Here is a 22,081-nt window from a genome sequence, read left to right on the forward strand (position 1 = left end):
TTGTCCCTTAAAATTTAATGAATTTTGATTTTAATCTCTAAAAAAATTGACATTTCATCCTCCCAAAAATTTTCTTTTAATTTTTGTTCCTAGTGGACATATATATATATATTTTTTTCAAATAATGGACATAATTTTAACATGTCCTTGACATTTCTAAAACATAATATGAGCATATAAGTGTTGGACATAATAATCCTTCAAAAAAAAAAATGTTGGACATAATAAATAAACATAACTTAGAAACATTATGAACGTAAAATACTTATAACATTGATATCAATATGAACATAAATTAGATTTTTGACACGTACTTCGTTCGGGTTTATTATAAAGGAATTGACATGCGAATAATAAAATGCAATATATAATTGGTAACAGTGAAAAAAATAAATTGTAAGTTCACGTCTTTCCATTTGCAAAGCTCTAAATATCAAAATATACGATTTTTGTGTTGTGTGTGAAATTGTTACACGGTTTATGTTTTTTTTTTTTTTTAGAGAAACACGTTTAGGGCTTGGTATATATAACCAAGTTTACATAGAAATTATGGTGGCCGAGTTTGCATGAAAATTAGGGTATTCTGTTTGTAAACGTATTAAATAAGTGTAGAAAATATTGTCAAACAAAAAAAAAAGACAACATGATAGGAATGAAATAAAGACATGAAATTGGTTTTTTAAAAAAAAAGTGTACAAAATATTGATAAAAAAAAAGGCATGAAATTAGTGCGATGAATTTTTCTAGTATTGTGTACAAAATATTGTTAAAAAAAAAAAAGACAAGAGGATATGAATGAAATTTGTGCAATCCATTTTTTTAGTATCAAATAAGTGTACAAAATATTTCCTTAAAAAAGAAGGTGTACAAAAAATTGTCAAAAAAATAATAATAAAAAAAAGTATAAAATAGAAGGCATCAAATGTGATCATTAAGAAAGTGATCATTATTTGCTCATAGTTTTTAGAACAAATGTGCAATATCAAATAAGTGTAGAAAATTACTTAAGAGAATATGAATAAAATTGGTGCTTTTTAGATGTAATTTGTTAGGTTAAATAATTGCAAACCTAATAAAGCAAATAAACTGAAAAAATTAGCTTAAATTAATATAGTTAACCAAATTAATAAATAAGTATAAGTATATAAGTTCACCCCCTCTTTCTCGCCGGCCACCGTAAGCTTCTCACTCTTGGCTTTCATTTTCATGTTTCACTTTCAGACTTGTTTTCTTTCTTCTCACTTACGATATTATATTGTAAAGTTTCCATTTTTGTAACAATCTCATTGTTTCTTTATTCATATTTTCATTTACTTCTCTTAAATTATGGTTACTATTTCTCAAATCATTCATCATTTGCATTTCATTTGAGATTTTGTGTACTAACTTCCTGTCACTGAATTTATGAGTTAATATATTCATTTTCTCATATTTGATTGCATGCTAAGTGTTTGATGAAATGCCAATTTGGCGGAAAAAAAAAATTCTTGTAAGTTAAATGCTAAAATACTTCGGTCGTGTTTGGATAAAACACTTGATTTGAATTTGAAGCTTCTTATAGCATAAGCATTTATCATATAAGCGGTTATGAATAAACTATATGCCTGTTTTGATTGGCTTATTTTAGCTTATATACTAGCATAATGTTTGTGAGACTGTTTGAGAGAACTTATGAAAAAATCTTATGTTTTTAGCTTATGTTCATAAACTCCAACATAGTTTACGAAAAAACTTATAGCTTGTGCGAAAATAGATTAACATTATTTTAACTTTTGTTATAGAAATAGTTTATAAATGAGTGTTTATTATGATAAGCACCTATGCTATAAGATGACAATTAAGTTGTTTAGCAAACAAGGCTTATTTCTGTTACTCAAAATAAATAAAGTCAAATTATTTTTTGTATAAGATATAAGCTGTTTTATTCAGCTATAAGATTTTATGAAAATAAGCTTGAAATGGCTTAAGAACATGTCATAAGCTCTCCCAAACTGTGTCACAAATGCCTATGCGTAGATAAGCTCAAATAAGCAAATTCAAATAGGCCCTTATTAAGTGTTTGCTTCGGCGGTCATTTCGGTTTCACCTCGTGTTTTGACTAGATACTACAACTAATGGCTATAGTTTCACTGCATGTTTAAGATTTCAAATAGAGTCAGTTTCGATAAACCTTTCTAAAAGCACTTATGCATGAAGAAATATTAAGAGAATCTCATGATAATCATGAGTCCATCAATGCCTTATGTGGAAGAGGTCTAACATCCAATCATTTCTGAGAGTATATTAGGAATGGAAGCTGCAAGTGATTTTTTCCCTTTGAATCCCGATAGTGAAAAAGATTGCTACAACCTATTTGGGAAACCTTGATATGTTTTGAATGAGTAGGAATATCATTGTGCAGTGGATTCAAAAGGACTTTGTTTACTTTACTATTAATTTGCTTCTTCCATTGTCTTATTTTCAGTTTATCATTTTGAAGTTTATCATTTTGAATTGGATTTGAATTTACTCCATTCACTGGCACTTGGTCCCACTACCAACTCCTATCCCATTCACGGAGAATCTTTCTCCGGCGAATCTCCACCACTCAATCTCTCGCTGGAAAAATCCTGACGAACCGAGCCGCCGCATAATCAATACTTTCACCTCATCGCTGCCTCATCTTCAACCTCACTGTAGTCGCGCATCATGCTTCTGCATTTTAAAGCATTTCTAACCTCATCATTCTCACAGAGAGGAATCTTGAAGCAAATGCGTTCGGTGCGAACACTGTGTTCGCACCGAGAGGATTCAGAAATGAAAGATTTAGTTGATTACATTGATTCATTGAAGAATTACGAGAAATATGGTGTTCCTACTGGAGCAGGCACTGATTCGAATGATGGATTTGATCTTGGTAGAATGAGACGGTTATTGGATCGGTTTGGTAATCCTCACTCAAAGTTCAAGGTTCAAATTCTCATTCTCACTCTATTTATCATATAAGCTATGAAACATAGACACATATGCCGGATACAACACTGACACTGCTAATAATTTGATAAAATGAATTAATTAAATGTAATCACATGAATCAACGATGCACGTCGGATACTAGACACGTCTTAGATCAGAAGTGTTGGTGCGACATAATTCATAAGCTGTTTTGAGCTTATTTTCATAAGTTATCCAGGATAGCTTATGAACACAGCTTATAGCTTATATGAAAATAATTTAACTTTATTTTATCTTTTGCTATAGAAATAGCGCTTGTGCTAATAGTTGTAAAGAAGCTGTTTATTGAAACAAGTCCTAAGTGAGAGATAGATGTAAACTGTTACGGTATCTATATTTTGATGTCAAAATAACACAATGTATTTTATTAGCATTTTAAAAAAATTTATGTGATAAAAGAGTCTTGTATATTCAATAAGAATTTTATGTAATCTAAATAACCAGTGGATTTATTCAGTTAGGACAACTATGATTTTTTTAAACTGGGAGTACAAAATTTTAGTTGGGAAATTATATAATCTAAATAAAAATGATAAAGATTTTGTAGTATTAAAAAACTTTCGAATTTTGAAGGGTTGTTTTCTAAAGTGGATTTATTGGATTCTGTTGGCTTTTTAGTGATTAAAAGTGTAATCCTATCACATTGGAATCCTTGATATTGCGGGGGATCAAGATCAAATTTAGTCTCAAACATAGTCACATTGTAGTCTTGAAGAAATCGAAAGCCCTGATAACATGGTCTTGATCTCTGTTGCAGACCTTTATTTAGAACCTTTACTGCTACCAGTGAAACAGTTTGTGGTTTAGTCCTTTGCAGTAATCCACAAGATTGAGCCTCACTCAATATGCCATTAGCGTCTTTCTCATTAGCCTTGGGGGTTCCTTTAAGGGTCATGAATTTGTAGTACTTTGATGTTATGCAGTTGAAGTAAGTAAGTGATAAATAATAAGTGTTTCAGTTTCTGGCAATTGTAGGCCGTTCATATTGCCGGGACTGAAGGTTATTCTGTTGGTTATTCTGAGGACTGAAGGTTATTCTGTTGGTTGTTATTCTAGGTAAAGGTTCTTTATTATTTTAGTTGTTTTTTAATGTTTACTGTTATATAAGTGCAACAGCGTCAGCTTGTAACTTCGTCTACAATCCATAGTTTTTTTACGATTGATGATAGGATCTAATATGTACACATAGGCCCACTTAGAGGGAGAGTTAGTTACATGAGAGAGAGAGAAAGTGAGTTGGTTATATAAAGGAATGAGAATAGAGAGTGAGGATTATCTTAGAAACCTTAGGGTTTAGGCAGAGAGAGAAATGTCTCTTCTCTTGTTCCATCCTGGTTGCTGATTTCTCTTGCTCTTAGGAGTTGTATCCTCTGGAATTGGAATGACTTCATTAGCTCTTATCATTCCACCACGATTTATTTGTGTTGAATATTCACCAACACTCTGAAAATTTTCATTCACCATTGACATATAACCATTAAATGGTGGTGTTTGAGATGGATATCCCATCATAGATCTATGATATGGATTAAAGTTGTTTGGAAAAGAGGATGGGTGATTGAAATTTGATGCAAAACCAAAATTAGGCATGTTTTGAGGATGTTGATTGGGAAATTGATTTGGATTTTGAGGATTTGGGTTGGGAAATTGATTTGGGTTTTGAAGATGTTGGTTGGGAAATTGATTTGGGTGTTGATAATTGTTGGAATTTTGATAGCTAAATGGGTAATCAGAAGAATTTTGGGTGTTAAATTGATTATTATTGGGATCCATTTCACTAAATAAAGACTAAAACTTCAAAAGAAATGCTAATTATAAGATTAAGAGAGTGAAAAATATGGTTTTTTTTTTTCTGTGTCCAAATCAAATGATCCAAGTCTCTATTTATTGAGTAAAAAAAATTACGAATTTTGGTGAAAAAAATAAAAATAAAAAAATTCATTTGCAATGAAATAATTGAGTCCAAATTATTAAGAAGATAAAAATCCAGCCAGCCAATCAGATTGCACCACGTGTCCTGCATTATCCAAAAAACATTTATCTCTCTGCGTCTGCCTGTCTGCGACGCGCCCTGTCGGCGCGTGTGCTGCACGCGCTCTGCCTGGCAAATGGAAACGCGCCGCGTGGCCCCCTCGGTCAGATTTTCAACTAGTTGAAACCATTCATCATCTCTTTCCTCTTCCTTCATTTTCAACAAGGCTTTGCAATGGTTTCAACCTATTGAAAATCATTTTCAATAGGCCATTGGAGATGGTCTTAAACAAGAGTAACAAGCTTACACCAAGGGTTAAAAGTTTAATTGATGAATCAAGTAAGTTCTTAAGCCCTTCTTTGGTAATAAGGTTGGCTACGCTTACTATAAATCTTGTCATGAAACACAAATGGAAAGATGGGAACCCCTTGATGAGTGGGATTAGGCAATAAGTGATACTTTTGGAAGTTTTTAAATACTTCAGGATAATGTTTGATACTGTTATGATTTTAAGTTTGGAAGTTCTCCCTAGTTTTTTATCACCATGTGATGATTCATTGGTGCTGCCAATTGGGGAAAAGATGCATGTATACATGGGATTTTTTTGATGATGAGAGTGCTTTTAGGGAAACTACATTGATTGAGAAAGATAGAAAATATGAGCATGTTTCTCAGACACGAGCTTGTATTCAGATTGGAGCAAAATTACATGACCTTGTGTGGAATGCATTGTTGTGTGGGTATGAAATTAAATTACACTCTGTACCTTCTTTCAACATGATATTCTGGTGTTCATCCTTTTTTATGAGCCAACAAGACTCAAGAGAATTCAGTTTTTCTATGGTAGTTGCTGTTAATGAAATTTGTTGGATAATGTTCTTCACTTTGAATGGATTGCTCAACTTTGTATTTGATAGAGGCAAGTTTTGTTGCAAAGGAAAGATGTTGCAGCAAGGGATGCATATTTCAGCCTTGAAGCTCTTAAATATTTTAGTGATCACATGCTCTTCCATTCCACATTATCTCAGTGATTATTTGCTCTTCATGCATGGACTAGACTTTCAATGGACTCCATTGAGTTCAACAGTATAAAGCAAGCAATTGGGAATTATTTTTTCTCTGCCTTGAGGACAAGGCAGATTTTAAGGGGGTGGCATTGATAGGATCTAATATGTACACATAGGCCCACTTAGAGGGAGAGTTAGTTACATGAGAGAGAGAGAGAAAGTGAGTTGGTTATATAAAGGAATGAGAATAGAGAGTGAGGATTATCTTTGATCATTTTGTTCGGTTAGAAACCTTAGGGTTTAGGCAGAGAGAGAAATGTCTCTTCTCTGAGGAGCTTTTGCTCTGGGGTACAGGGGTTTTCTTCTGTAATACATCTATTTTCAATTCAATAATACAATTTATTTCTGTGTTAATTCGGGTTTCTATCAATGATATATCATTGACGACAGGCTTTATTTTCTCGAGCAGTCCGCATATTCAGACCATCAGGGAACGCATTCTAGGAAGATCTGGCGATCCTGTTTCAGCGAAATTGTTAAACAATCTCTTTCATAGGATCAAGCAGGATCTTGACCAAGCAATTAAAGAGGAAAACGGTTGCATAAGCCATTTTGAGGTATTGAACTGTTGAAAATTGCTATCAAATTGCTGTGCTAACTTAAGGAGTTACTGTGCTGAGATTTTGTTGAAAATTTGGGAGTGAATGCACATTGATTAGGAATATGTTAAGCGTAGACAATGTAAGTGAATAGGATTATTGTTATAATGTCGTTGCAACTTAAATCACTTACGGAGATGTTTCAATTTCAGGTTTTCACTGCCATGGCATTCATCTTGTTTGCAGATGAGAAAGTTGACATTGCGGTTATTGAGGTTAGTTATATATTTTACTTCATCCAACAACTTCTTGTTACAAACTTCATATCAAATAATTCTGCTGATAGTACTGCTGTTATCGCTCTCACCAAGAGAATCTTGAGTTGAATTTCACTTTTCCTTGCTCCAGCGAGTGCATTGGGGCTTGGTTGAGGTTGTTAGCATTGGTCTAATAGAGATCTGAACTAGCTGTGTAGGCAAAATGGAAAGGAGGGGGGATGAAAAGAAACGAATAATCTATCTATCTATTATTATTATTATTTATTAAATTAAATTAAACCAGACCCTCAAATTGTCTTGGTGCCATCTCATCAACTGTCTTTCCACATAAGCTTGGTTTTGCCATGTCAAGAAAAATCCTATGTGTCTACTTTGAAAAATCTTAAATGACAAATAGTAGCAAATTTCATGAAAATGTAAGCCTATTTCCTAACCCAAAAAAAAAAAAATCTATACCTATTTCCTTACCGTTATTCATCTTTCAATAACAACTCATTCTCCTTAAATGCTCAAAGTTACGTTTCATCAGTTTTGCATACCCCACAATAATGATACCGTTACTCAATTTATTCATTTGGTGGACAATTGGCTCCTAGCCTCTTACGTTGATAGGTTTATGATAAAAAGCAATGAAAATCAAGAAACCAAAAATATAAAATTCTACACTACTTCTCCTAATCTGAGCCTTCTGCAGTTAATTAAAAGAGCAATGATATTTGAACAACCATGTGCTAACAACTTCTATGACAACCTCCTTTTTCTCTCTTCTCATTGGTCAAAAACAATAGAGAGAGAAAAAGGAAGAGAGAGAGTAAAAATATAATGTAAGTATGAGAGAGAAAGTTGTCTAAAAGTTGTCAAAAAATAGTTGTACAAATATCATTTCTCTAATTAAAATCACCAATGACATGGTGCAGCTAATATGCATCACACTACAAGAAACCAATCACATCAAGAAAATGACATTATAATTCAAGTGATCTCTAACTCTCTCATGGTTAAGCTTTCTGCAAGGTATCACCTTCACCTTATAAGATTGTTTCAATCTTCAAAATTTGGACGAAGGGAAGCCTTGGAGGATTTTTGGTCTATATGGTTATTGGTTATGGCATCAAAGAGAATTTATCTTTACATTAAAAAATGTTGGTTATGGCATCAAAGCGAATTTATAGTCACATTAAAAAAAAACCAATTTATCTTGAAGTTTCTTAGGGCCTTGAGGCGGTTTGGCAGTGTTGTTGAGTAAGAGATAGCTAATATATACTCTTTGGGAGGACTTTCATCTCATCTCATTATAAGGTACATGGATTACACTTAGGATTTTCTATTCACTGCAATTAGAAATTTACACAATTCACCAAAAAAGGGAAGTTTTTTTTTTTTTTTTTTTTACACATACATAGGACTTGAGTAGTTTTCGTATATTGTTTTTCACACTCAATCCTACGAGTTGAAATATAAACAGGTCCAACTGATTTATATATGGGTTCAACATAAATCCTAGGGATTATATGTATTTCAACCAATAAAATTCACTATGTTTTACCATCAAATTTAGCTGTGTTTTGATATTATGATATTTGAGCTATGTTATTTGGACACACAAAAACCAACACCTCTTTGAGCTTAACAGAGCTTGCTACTATTATAGATTGTGACTATATTTAAGATTAATGTAAACTTATTCTCTACCAAACTTACATTTTCTATTTATTATATTCTCCACCAAACTTACATTTTCTATTTATATATCATCATGATCATTTCATAATTCTTAAATAAGTTAATAAAAGCATATATTCACACGTGCAACCGCACAATTCGCGGGTTAGCATCTAGTGTTGATGAATAGAGACTCTGAATTTGGCTATTATGCAGAGATGCAGGATCAGGGAGTGAATTCCCTTACAACATATGGTCCTTAAAAAAAAGTAACTGAGTTAACTGACATTTATTCCAACCTGTTCCTGATCTTTTCAATGCTGCTACATAAACTCTTAACTCCTAACTAACTACTGCCAAAACCAATTTTATTTACTGACTAACTCGTTAGCCGTCTTAGTGCTTATTCCTTTGTGTACCGATGTTAAAAACCTTATTTTATTATGGACAGGCTGGGTTAGGAGGTGCACGAGATGCAACAAATATTATATCAAGCTCTGGACTTGCTGCAGCAGTCATAACAACTGTAGGTGAGGAACACTTGGCAGCTCTCGGGGGTTCGTTGGAATCTATTGCAATGGCAAAGGCTGGAATTATAAAACAAGGTTGCCCAGTTAGGTGTATCTCTTTGTAGATTTGCAGATCTCATATTCATGTTATTGTGATATGCTGAAATTGACATGGTATATCCATTTGTCTTGGTCATGAATGAATTTTCATAACTACAAGAACTTTCCGAGTGAATTGGCATGTAGATCCATTTTCTCTGGTAAACAAGTTCCATCCAATTCTTATCTACACAAAACTAGCAGTTTTTGTTCTAAAGCCAATAATGATCAATGTAAAATATTTTTTTTTCTTCTAATCTTTAGTCCTGTGGCATTTTTTAATGTTGTGACAGCAACGAAACATTTTTCAAGGATGAAGTCAAACATTTCCTTTTTTGTATTGTTTATATGTAATCTATAAATACAGATTTCGAAGTTCATTTATTGTACAAGCAGAAAAGTAGAAAACCAAAATGAAAATTAAGTGTTCTTTTTTATTTGTTGTATTTGTAAATTACTTTGAAGGAGGTTCATTTTCACCTCTATGTTTTACTGACTAAAATATACATTTCAGTTGGTGTTAGGTGGGCCGTTTCTCCCTCATATTGAGTACATTATTCGAGAAAAAGCAGTGAACATGGATTCCCCTGTAGTATCCGCATCTGACTCTGGGAATAACTTAGCAGTCAAAAGTTTCAGCATACTCAATGGCAAGCCTTGTCAAATTTGTGATATAGAAATACAAACTGTCAAAGACTTGAAACTGGTAAGAGCTTGTGCTCTATAGCTTTCAGTGTTTGTTCAGTTTAGCTAATGCAGTGTAGGCCACTGAAGATTGGCATCTTGGCAATATGATGTGCAATTTTGTAGTTAGCATTCTTCAAATTTGATGTAGTTGGGTGCAAGACATCTTTTGTCTCCATCTAGACCACATTTCTGGGAAATTCATTCTTAGGGATGAAGTTTGTTGGAAAGATTTAACAGTCATGTTTTGTGCCATTAATTCTTTTTGAGAATAATAAACCATATTTGTTACAAAATTTTATTTTCATATTTGATTCAAGTGAATTATTCTCAGGATTATAATCAACCTTTGCCAGAAATACAATTAAATAAAGACGTCAAGGCGAAATTTGTGTGTTTACCAATAAATGAAGATAATATTGAAGTTGCAGTTGTTGTGTCTTGTATTGCCAAGACTTCCAGGCTATGCAGTGCTTATATGTGTTTCGGCACTCTTATCCTTTAAGCTTGCTTTTAGTAGTGAAATCCAAACATATTTAACATAACATCAGAGCTGGTTTTGCAGGCAATGGACCCTGATCCACGCTGTGCGTGTGGGTAGGTATTGAAGTTGCATTTGTTTACCATATTGTTAAGGTTCTAAGGCTGTGAAATGCTGATATGTGCTTGAGCATGAGATCGAAGCATATTTTATAAATAATATAAAAACTTGACAACATATTTTCCTGTTTGCACAGGGAAGTTTTATTTCAACATTAAAGTTTTATTCCTACAAAAGAATGTGGTCAATGAAATTTTATTTTTTATTGACAAATTCTTAACTCTTATGCAGAACATGGAAACTTTTATTTGTTGCTCAATTTTCCCAATGATGTAAAAACATTCTTAATAATACCAAATATCATAACATATTGATAATGTTCTACCATTAAAGCTTTTATTAGGTAATAGTCCACTTGAATGTGATAATCTACAACAAAATTAGGGAGTTCAAAATTATAACAGATTAATAGAGAACTTTTTGAGCTTCAAGTGTCACGGTATCACAAAGAAGTGCAGCCCCCCCCCACCCCACCCACTACCACTTTGCTGTGCTAGTTAACTAATTTTCAATCTTTATTTTATTTTTTACCATGGGAAAGTTTATGAGCAATTCACTAAGTATAGCTATTCACGCAGTCCTGTAAGTTGCATGATTTGAAGCTGCAAATGCCTGGTGCTCACCAACTTCAAAATGCAGCAACTGCTACTTGTGTGACACTCTGTCTTCGTAATTTAGGTACACATTTTCTAACTTATGCTTGGCCTTTGACTTTTCTTTTCTTATGAATATAATATATTGCCGTTCTAGTTCAGAAGCTATAAATCACGTACTCACTTACAAACACAGGACGCAACACGACACGAGGTCACCGGTAATGTAAAAACATAGGACACGGCTGTATATATATATATATTAATAAAATTAATTTATGACCATGATTTATACAAAGTCTAAGACGAGAAGCATAATTTATGTTTATTTAAACTCGGTACTTTCAATCAACAAAAAAAAGACTGAAACACAAACCGAGTACTTTCAATTATGAAAAATATTCTAAAACAAAATGAAAAAAATTATATCCTAGTCACTCCACATTGAGAAAATCAGCCTCTAAGCCTAGCTCATCTAAAACAAGTCAGCAACTTCAGGAAATCCACTATCATCTAATGATCCAAACTCATCTCCAACGACATCCCACATTTTAGTTTCCTCTTGATGATATTAGAGAGTGCTCCTTGATAGAAGTTGAGTTGAAGGTTACTACACACATATACTAAAGTTTCCGCTCTATGTGGTGCCATCTTGTTTCTCTTCAAAGAATAGATGAATGAATATGTGTTCCAATTTCTTTCACAACATGAAGATGAAAAAGGTTGTGCAGTGCAACCTTTTCAACCAATCACCAAGTTTTTGGATCCATCTTATCTTTATCGACAATAGGATCAAGATTGTCAAAACCTTCTCTTCCTTCTGAGAAGCTTGCAAACTCTACATTCATTTTCCTCCTTTCATCAACATCAAGAAACAACCTTCTAAAACATTTTTCTCTTTCCTCAGTGAGTTCAATGTCTTCATGTGAAGGGACTCTACTAGTATCTTCACTTAGCCATTATGTATTATAATACTTCCAATAAAAATATATCTATAAATTTATGTAATCCAAAAGAAGATGTAAAGTTAAAAAGTATCAATTTGAAACTTAATAACCTTGGATTTAAAGAATGAGATGTGCTCCTCTTAGTCTTGTGGTCAATTAATATAGCATGCACTACCTGATGAAAGAGTTGACTCTTGAATATTTGATATTCGTTCATGCTTGTATATGACCTTCCTGTCATCTCCATTCATTGAATCCCACATTTCGTAGAGTAGGTGAAGACATGAAGCTTATTTGTCTTTAGATGAAGACATGAAGACATTGAATCCCACAATTTTGTTCATCTTCATGTTGTGAAAGAAATTAGTGCACATATTCATTTTTCCATTCTTTGATGAGAAACATGATTGCACCACATAGAGCGGAAGCTTTGGTATATTTACATAGTAACCTTCGACTTCTATCAAAGAACACTCCCCAATACCATCAAGAAGAAACTAAAATGTGGGATATCGTTGGAGATGAGTTTGGATGATAGTGGATTTCTTGACTTGTCTTTAGATGAGCTAGGCTTAGAGGCTGATTTTCTCAATGTGGAGTGACTAGGATATGATTTTATCATTTTGTTTTAAAATATTTTTTGTAATTCAAAGTACTCAGTTTGTTTTGGTCGATTTTTGTCTTTTTTTTAGTTGATTGAAAGAACTGAGTTTAAATAAATGTAAATTTTGCTTCTCATGTTAGTCTCTTTATAAATTGTGCTCATAAATTGCTTAATTATATATATATATATATATATATATAGCCGTGTCCTATGTTTTTTACATTAAAAGTGTCCCCATGTCTGTGCTTCATAGGTGTATTCTATTATGCGTGGTATAACGCCTCTTGCATTTTTGTGCATACATTGCTTAAGTATTTTCTATCTCTCCTACTCATTTATTTTTGTAGCTTTCCTCTTGGTCTCAGTCATTTTGACCCTAACCATGACAAATGAAATAAAAGTCTCGTATTGTGTTACACAACATCATTAGTTAGAAACAAATAGATAATTGTAGACAGAGATAAGTAAAGAGGGTAGATAAGGGCACAAAGTATATAAATAATAGAAAAAGGGAAGCAGAGGGTGGCCAGTCTTTTGAGTGGAATTGCAGCCTTTGGACCTTGGGTTATATACCTCCAAAGTTTTGCATTGTTATGTAATCAACCAATTTATATTGCAAGTCTCAATTTTCTTGCTTTGGTAATAACCATCAATATAAATTGTTTATTGGATGATTAGGATGGAGAATTTCTGATGAATCTATAAGGTGTGGGTTAGAGCGTACATACCTCCTTGGAAGGAGTCAGCTCCTAAAATCTGAAGAAGCCAAGGCCTTGGGACTTTCTGGAGCAACAATACTGCTTGATTTGATGAAGGTTGACTGCTCTTCTCTTTTTATTACCATGGGATAACCTGATGATTTGATTTTGTTTAAAAAAATTGGGTTCATTTGCTTTGGAAATTTTTCTAGAAATCCTCTAATTTTTTTAAAGGAAAGATATACATGAAAATATGATAATTCTCTGTTGCAGACTGGACACATTGTTAATATTTCATATTGCTCTCACTTGTGAAAAAAAGGGCCACCAAGATCATGCTCTGGGTGTGATTAATTTCACGTCAGTCAGTCCTTTCAATTTCCATATAAAAATAAGTACACTCCACTTGAAACACATGATTTTTGCTGGTTTGCAATTTAATCATTTTTAAACGAGTCAAATTATTTAATGAAACATGCTAAAGCAGTAGTTTAAACAAAATATGTAAAAGATTTATGAAACATGCCAAATTAAATGGAATTTGATTGTAAAATCATGAACAATATGGTGCAAATTCAAGTGTAACCTGTTTGACAGTTTATGTTTATAAGCACCATAGTTATGATTATGTCTATTCATTCTGTAGCCCACACCAAAGAATCTGCCAAAGCACTGATGAATACAATAAAGATGGCGTCTCCCAAAGCTCGATTAGCTTTTGTTGTTGCAATGGCGTCTGACAAAGACCATGCAGGTTTTGCTAGAGAGATTCTCTCAGGTAAAACTATGCTAATCTGATGTGGTAATTGAATGAAAAATAAAATATCATGTAATCATATTAACTATAGTTTCATAAACTTTGTTGAATGAGGGAATAAAATGTCAACTTGATTTAATTCATTTAGACTTCTAATTTCAGCCTGCCTATAATGCCTTTATTGGTAAAATGATTTAAACTATTAATTCAAAATAAATTAGCATAGATATGTCGAGCTAGTTTAAAATTGTAATTTCATTCAATTTACTCTCCAATTACAATTTATAATTTCGTTTTTTTTTTTTTTTGTTTATTTGAAATTCACTCATTTTATAGAAGTCAAATTACTTGATGCAATATGTAGGCTTTTGTTTAGCTGAACATATAAAACTAGTGTAAATTGCACTCCTAAAACTCTAAATCTGTTGCGGCATTTGTTCAGATGCATATGTGAAGACTGTTATTTTGACTGAAGCTGCTATTGCTGGAGCTGTAACTCGAACAGCACCAGCTTCTTTGTTGAGAGATTCTTGGATTAAAGCTTCTGAAGAGCTTGGCACTGACATTTGTCATGATGGAATGACAGAATACAGAGAATTATTCAAGGAACAGCCAGTAAGCTCAGAAAGCAATTTGACCGATGGTAAGACCATATTGGCTACTGAGTCTTCTTTAAAGGATTGCTTGAGAATGGCAAATGAGATTCTAAACAGAAGAAGAGATGAAAAGGGTGTTATTGTCATCACTGGATCACTGCATATTGTATCCTCAGTCTTAGCTTCTCTTGCTGAATAATAGTATGCTTTTACATAGTGTATGATGTGATCACCATTCAATAGCAATGTACTTATTAAGTCTAGAATGGACATTTATATTTAATAGGAACAGTATGAGGCTTATCTAGTATTTGATTATCAAACCAATGTTTTGTACAATTGGATCGGAAATTATATTTGTATACGTATCATCGGAAACCAGGTTAGGTGGCATTTAGGGAAAATAATCTCTAAACATTCAAGCCCCACTCTCCTTGCGGTGCCGTGCTGCTAGGCTTTATCCCTATTAGGTTCCAGCCGTATAGTGTCATAATCATCCTTTGTTAGTGCCTATTCTTCCCTTGTGTGACTGCCTTCTTTCTCTTTTGTTTTGGTCGTTTTGTAGCTTGGCATCAATGAGTGTCTTATTTTGTCGGTACCGTATTTTGAGCAAAAGAGCTTATTGTGGATATTATCAAATTCAACATTCTTTACGTTTACAATAGACTTGTTGTCAACATATGGTTGATTTGGTCATTTCAAAGACCACCTACCTATAGTTGAAATGGGCAAACATCTACAACACTTTTTTTCCTTGGAGGATAGATGTAACTAAAGACCGTTGATATTTCATTATTCTTTATCATTGATCATTGTTGAGGCAAAATTCCTAATTAATTTTAAAAGATAACGAACCTTGATGATTAAAGAATTAATAAACTTTGATTAATTTTTTGGTATTTAAATTGTGTTCTTTAGTGTTTAACTAAAACAGGAGTAAAGTATAAATCAATTTAAGAAGCAAGCAATCAAAGGACATTAAGAATTTTGAACTTAATCAGAGTTCAGAAAGTTGGACATAGTTCATGTTGTTTTTATGGTTATCAAGAATAAGCTCATAAATTCATGAATATTATCAAGAACATGCAAGACTTGCGTGACATAAATAAAAACTCAGTAAAGTACATTGACTTAGATCAATCAAGGAATAAAAGCATTTATTTGATTAAAGTCAAAAAGACATCTTCAGTGTTCATTCAAGATTTATGAACGAATGAAGTGCAAAATATTAGGAATATTCCATCAAGAATATCATTCTAGATGTTATACACACTGCACTTCAATGATGTTTCATTATTAGGATTTGATTACATCAAATGGTAGTCTTACAAATTATCCTAAGTGAAACAAATGAACATTATGAAGTTCAGAAAGTTCATTTTCAGCACGTGCTTTCAATCTGACACAGACAAGTACAATTGGTGAAAACTAAAAGCAAAAGCAAAAAGCAAGCTCAAGTGTGCCTCAATGAGAATTAGACACGCAAGAGGTTAGGTGATGTACAAGGATCATAAAATCCCCTAAAGCATGGGCATGAAATGACAATTCCACTTTTCTCTTTCCTGCACAAGTTCCAAGACCAGATCTGGAAAGACTTTTGTCCAACAACATTCTAAAGTATGTACGAAGAGCATTACTCATGGACAAGCCCATAAATTCATCTGATACTCATAGGATGAACCCATAAACATATCTGATATTCGTCCATATGAACCCAGAAACATTATCCTAATGAACACAACAACATTCTGATGAACCCAAAAACATTCTTAAGTTCAGAATGTTGATCAGGACTTTCAAGCAAAAGTTGCTGAGTCCCAGGACACGTGGCACAAGGCTATTGGACACGTCCTAACAACTACAAGAGATCCATAAACTCTATAAAAGGAGAGGAAGGCTCTGCATTGGAGCACACAACTAACAAGCATACTTAAACAACTTATTAAAAGTGTTTAAAGCTTCATAGCAGCAATGATTTTACAAATCAACTCTAAAGATTCCTAAAATCTCTTAGAGTGTGAATCAAACTTCTCTTATCTTTTTAAAGATAATCTTCTTCATCTCTTCTTCTTCATCTTGTCCTAATTCTTTCAAACTTCTAAATCAATTGTAAGAGAAAAATATCATCTAACTTTAAAGGTATTAAAGTGTAGGTTGAGTAGAAAGTTGTAAAGTCTTGTGTGACTTAGCAAAAAAAGTTGGGAGCAGGGGCGGATTTACCACCCAGCTAGCCTGGGCACACGCCCGGGCTCAACCCACACTCAGGGGCGGATCTCCTTAGGGACCTATGAGAGCCATGACATCCCCTAGATTTCCTATATATACGATATTAGGCATAGATATATCACAAATTTCCTGCCTATTTTTAACATTTCTAGTATAATTTTTATAGTTTATTCAAAAAAATCACTAGCCTATTAATCACTCATTGTTTTTTAATGAAACTGTTTAATTTATATTACAAATTATTTTGGCCTCAACAAATTATTTTGGCAAGTTATGTTTCATCTCTCTTATTTTAAATTGTACTTTTATCTACAAAATGACAAGTCTATTTTATTTTGATTTATGACTATTTATATATTGTGGCACATGTGAATTTGAGGTCAAAATTTTGCCTAGGCTCGATAAAATTTATGGCTCCGCCACTGGTTGGGAGCCTGCTGAGGCATAGAGAATACATATTGTAATTGTTCCAAGGGAACAAGGTTGTTCGGTGCTAGAGTTGAGAGGTTATCTCAAGCAACATCATAGTGGAAATTCTCACAAGATTGTGAGGAGTGGTATTGAATTTTGGGGTCTAACACATCCTTACAGAACCGACTTGTGAGGTAAGGAGTGTCTCCTCTTTATAAGGGAACAAGGTTGTTCGGTGCAGGAATTGAGAGGTTATCTCAAGCATCATAGTGGAAATTCTCACAAGATTGTGAGGAGTGGTATTGAAATTTGGGGCCTAACTCATCCTTACAAAACCGGCTTGTGAGGTGAGGAGTGCCTCCTCTTTATAAACTCTCATCTATCTGATGTGGCCAATACACCCCCGTCTCGCCCAACACTCTTTGGACTTGGTGCGCGAATAGGTTTAGGCAACCCTTGAATTTTCACAAGATTGTTCGGTGCAGGAATTGAGAAGTTATCTCAAGCATCATAGTGGAAATTCTTACAGGATTGTGAGGGGTGGTGAAATTAGGGGCCTAACTCATCCTTACAAAACCGGCTTGTGAGGTGAGGAGTGTCTCCTCTTTATAAAGTCTCATCAAGAGTCTCATTTATTCGATGTGGGACTTGGTTTTTTCTCAATACACCTCCGTCACACCCAACACTCTTTGGGCTTGGTGCGTGAATAGGTTTAGGCGGCCCTTGAATTCGACAAGCGTTGATACCATATTGAAATTTGGGGCATAACTCATCCTTACAAATCCGACTTGTGAGGTGAGGAGTGTCTCCTCTTTATAAACTCTCATCAAGAGTCTCATCTATCCGATGTGGGACTTGAGCTTTTCCAAATAAGTGAATTAGCCCATATTAGATGAACCACTATAAATTTTATGTGTTCTTCTTCTCTTCCTTATATTCTTTACGTTCAGTAAACACAACACACACAATCATTTACATTTAGTATATTGTTTTTTTTACACTAACACTTCATAACATTATGAATTCAGTTTTCAATTTAATCATTCCAAATTTCAATTTAAGAATTACTCTTTAAAGTACAATACATGATTAAAATTTAAAAGGGTCACAATTCAAACCCCCATTTCTTATGACTATTATATCTACTTTAACCATATGTATGTAGAAGAATTTAGTTTGGTTGATAGGATTAAAAGTTTGGTTTGTTAACGTACTTTTGACTTCTAAATTTTTTTATGTAAATTGATGTATTTAACTTTCAAAATGTAAATGATTAGTGTTCCAGATCATACTCCCTCCGTCCCAAATTGTATATCGCTTTGGAAAAAAAATTTGTCTCAAATTATATGTCGCTTTACAATACCAATGAATATTAATGTTATTTTTCCTATTATATCCTTAACTATTAATTACTCTCTCTTCTTTCAATTATTACATTTATCTTTTCCATACCATTTATTAAGGATAATTTTGTAAAACAACTCATAATTTCTCTTCCCCACACAATATTAATTATATTTCTTAATACGTGTGAAATGGCCAAAACGTCATACAATTTGGGACGGAGGGAGTAATAAATTGGAATCTTGTTGTTTCAAAATTTTAATGAAGCTTAATTTAGAGTTTTTCTATTTACACCCCATGTTTTTCTGGTTACACCCAAATTTTCTTAAAAAAAATTATAATACCAAAATTGCCCTTTTATATAAATTTTCTTAAAACCCTAATTTTATTCATTGTCAGTGAGTTTCACCCTCTTTCACCCCCACAAAGCGATCGATCAAACAATTTGATGTTCAATATCAATCTCCATGAAAATTAAAGAGTGAATCAAAATATTTTTCATCCATACTCAATTGGATATAAGTAAGTGAATTTCTTCTTCTATTTGCTAGTTTCAATTTTTTTCCTTCAACTGCACTGATGCACTGTACCATTACGGTTTTAATTTACATTGGCAAGGTTAACTTAAACTCAATTTAAGTAGGTTCATGTAAACTCAGTTTACATGAACCTACTTAAACTGAGTTTACATGAACCTACTTAAACTGAGTTAACATGAACCTACTTAAACTGAGTTTTACATGAACATACTTAAACTGAGTTTACATGAACCTACTTAAATTGAGTTTACATGAACCTACTTAAACTAAGTTTACAAAATCGCAGAACTGTGAATCGCAGAACAAGGAAAACACAAAATCAGAACTGAGAACCCATAACAAGACAAACACAATCGATTGAAGAACAACACTTGCTAACCTGATTTGCTTCGAATTTTCTTTGAAATCATGAATGGACGTGAGAAAGTATGGTTTTGAAAATCTTCGCAGAACACAATCGATCGATTGGAGAATTATGGTTTTGGAAGAAGGGTTTTGGGGTGTAACCAAAATGAAGGAATAGGCTTTTTGAAAATCAAATTTTATGAAAGGGCAATCTTGTCATTTTGGGGTGCAACCATGATTAACTAGGGTGCAAGTAGAAAAACTCCTTAATTTATTGAAGAAAAAAAAAGTTAGGTGGCCCTTAAATGAGTACAATATGTGATATATACAATATTGTCGGTCCTAATTCACAAACTAAGGTTGTGTCTATGTCAGGTTCACATCAAAACAAAATAAATATTTAGTAAGTAGATTAGATTTTATTTATTTAGTTATTTATCATAAATCCTTTTTATATATAATGTTTTTTTGTATAAATATAGAATATATTTTTATTTATTCCCGTGAGCTTAGTTCAGTTGGTATGGATATTGTATTTTATTTTTATATACAGAGGTTGTGGTTCGAACCCCGGACACTCCACTTCGCCACAATTAAATTGTGTGAGCTCTAGTTATTAGGCTACTTGACAAAAAAAAATTAGATTTTTATTCTTTCACAAACTTATTCGAGCGAATTTTTTAATGGTGTAAATTAAAAGAAAATTGATGAGTTTTTAGTGTCGATAGAAAAGTATCATTTGATATATATATTATTGGACGAAACAAATGTATGAAATGGGCATTTGGTCTAGTTGTATGATTCTCGCTTAAGGTGCGAGAGGTCCCGAGTTCAATTCTCGGAATGCCCCATTTTTGATACCTCAAACATGTCTTTTTTTTTTCTTTTTTTTCTTCTTTTTCTTCTTTTACTTATTTATTACATTTAGTCAATCAATTTTTAAAGTCATAATTTCTTATAACTATAAATTTGGAATAAGAAACTTTACCACCTATGTTTTTTAGTAACTTAACAGTTAACACCACCAATTGAACTGCCTTCTAAATACTTAATAAGCATATAACTTAGTACTATTTAATTAGTATAAATTGACATCGTGAATAAACTTCATTTAAAATCCACGAATAAACTTATACCTATCTCCAATCATACTTTGCTAGTATATAATATTCTTATGAGTTTAACATATATACGATGTTAATGTAAAAAGTTGTGCACATGTATTAAATGATGTATTATTACAATCATTTAATAAGTAAAAAACACAAGATTTATCGTACCTCATTAATTGATGTGGTAACGCATCATTGGATGCATGCACAAATTTTTTATAAACTATATGACATATGTAATGTAGACATCATTAAGATATCAGTCTAGGTATTTTGAAAAATAATATCATAACATAATTTTTAGATGTACGTACGGTTATTAAACTATATGACATATGTAATGTAGACATAATTTGGTGTTCTATGAATTTAACTCAATTGGTAGGGACATTACATTATATATGTAGGGGTTTAAGTTTCAAACCTTAAATTTCCAACTTATTCACTTTAATATATGAATTTTTAACCACTAAACTATTTGACAAAAAATAAATAAACCTAATTAGGTAGTGGAAAAAAACATAATTTGATTAGCACAGATGATAGGTTTCTGTATACAAACAACCAAATATAATGAAGCGGTTATTGACATATTTACTTCCTTTAGAAAATAAATTGTTTGAGTGAACTCGAACTTGAATCCTTTTTTTTTTAGCAAACCCAAACTTGAATCCTAGTTAAAATGATTATTGACTATATTTATTTACTGATCAAATTTTAGATTATCAAAAGCTTGGAGGATTGAGACAACAAAATAATTATAACTTACAATATTTAAATTTTTATAATGTATTACTACAAAAGGACATCATAATAAGATGGTATACGAACCAACGCACATGAAGGCCAAAAAAATAGAACGTGAGTGATTTGGATAAGTAAGAAAAAAGAAGATGCAAGTTAATATTTACGATAAGAATTCATTTAGATGCTAAATGAATTAATTTGAGTAATATAAAAATAAAAAATGAAGCATTTTAGTATGTCGTGCAATAATAACGAAAATATTAGTCGTGCATTAAATCTTTTCCCTAACTACAGAATGTATACCGATTCTATCATAAAATTGAATTTTTTTTGTTTCTTAAGCAAGATCATAATGTGATGTGGTTCCAACCTAACATATATTTTAGAGATTAAATCTTTTTCATTATAAGGTTGAGCAGGTACAAGATGAAATTCAAAAAGTAAAATAGTTATGAATAGAAAGAAAAAAAAAACCTTAATACGAACAGTGTTACAAAACAATAATACAAAAAAATGCATAAAAAATAGAAAATTTGACCAATCAGATTAGAACTAACCATACACATAAAAAACACATGGTTATTATTTAAAAGAGTTAAATACTGCCACATAGAATTATTGTTTCTTGTCAACCTTATCTCTCTTGACAATAAACATTTTCTTACAAGAAAATGTACTTTCCTTTTTTTTTTTTTAAGGAAGAAAATGTACTTTCATGAAAGCCTATGTACTTTCCTTTTTCCTAGAGTTTCAATAC

General features: G+C 32.5%; 1 non-coding gene and 1 pseudogene across 1 annotated transcript; both read left to right on the forward strand.

The window, feature by feature from the left end:
* The first annotated feature begins 1,287 nt into the window (after positions 1-1,287).
* Positions 1,288-15,069, forward strand: LOC11430658 (dihydrofolate synthetase-like; annotated as a pseudogene).
* A 5,174-nt stretch (positions 15,070-20,243) lies between these two features.
* Positions 20,244-20,315, forward strand: TRNAL-AAG (transfer RNA leucine (anticodon AAG)). Its single transcript has one exon. It is a non-coding gene; the product is annotated as a tRNA-Leu (tRNA).
* Positions 20,316-22,081: the final 1,766 nt, after the last annotated feature.

Source organism: Medicago truncatula, chromosome 7, assembly GCF_003473485.1.
Source record: "Medicago truncatula cultivar Jemalong A17 chromosome 7, MtrunA17r5.0-ANR, whole genome shotgun sequence".
Lineage (NCBI taxonomy): Eukaryota > Viridiplantae > Streptophyta > Magnoliopsida > Fabales > Fabaceae > Medicago > Medicago truncatula.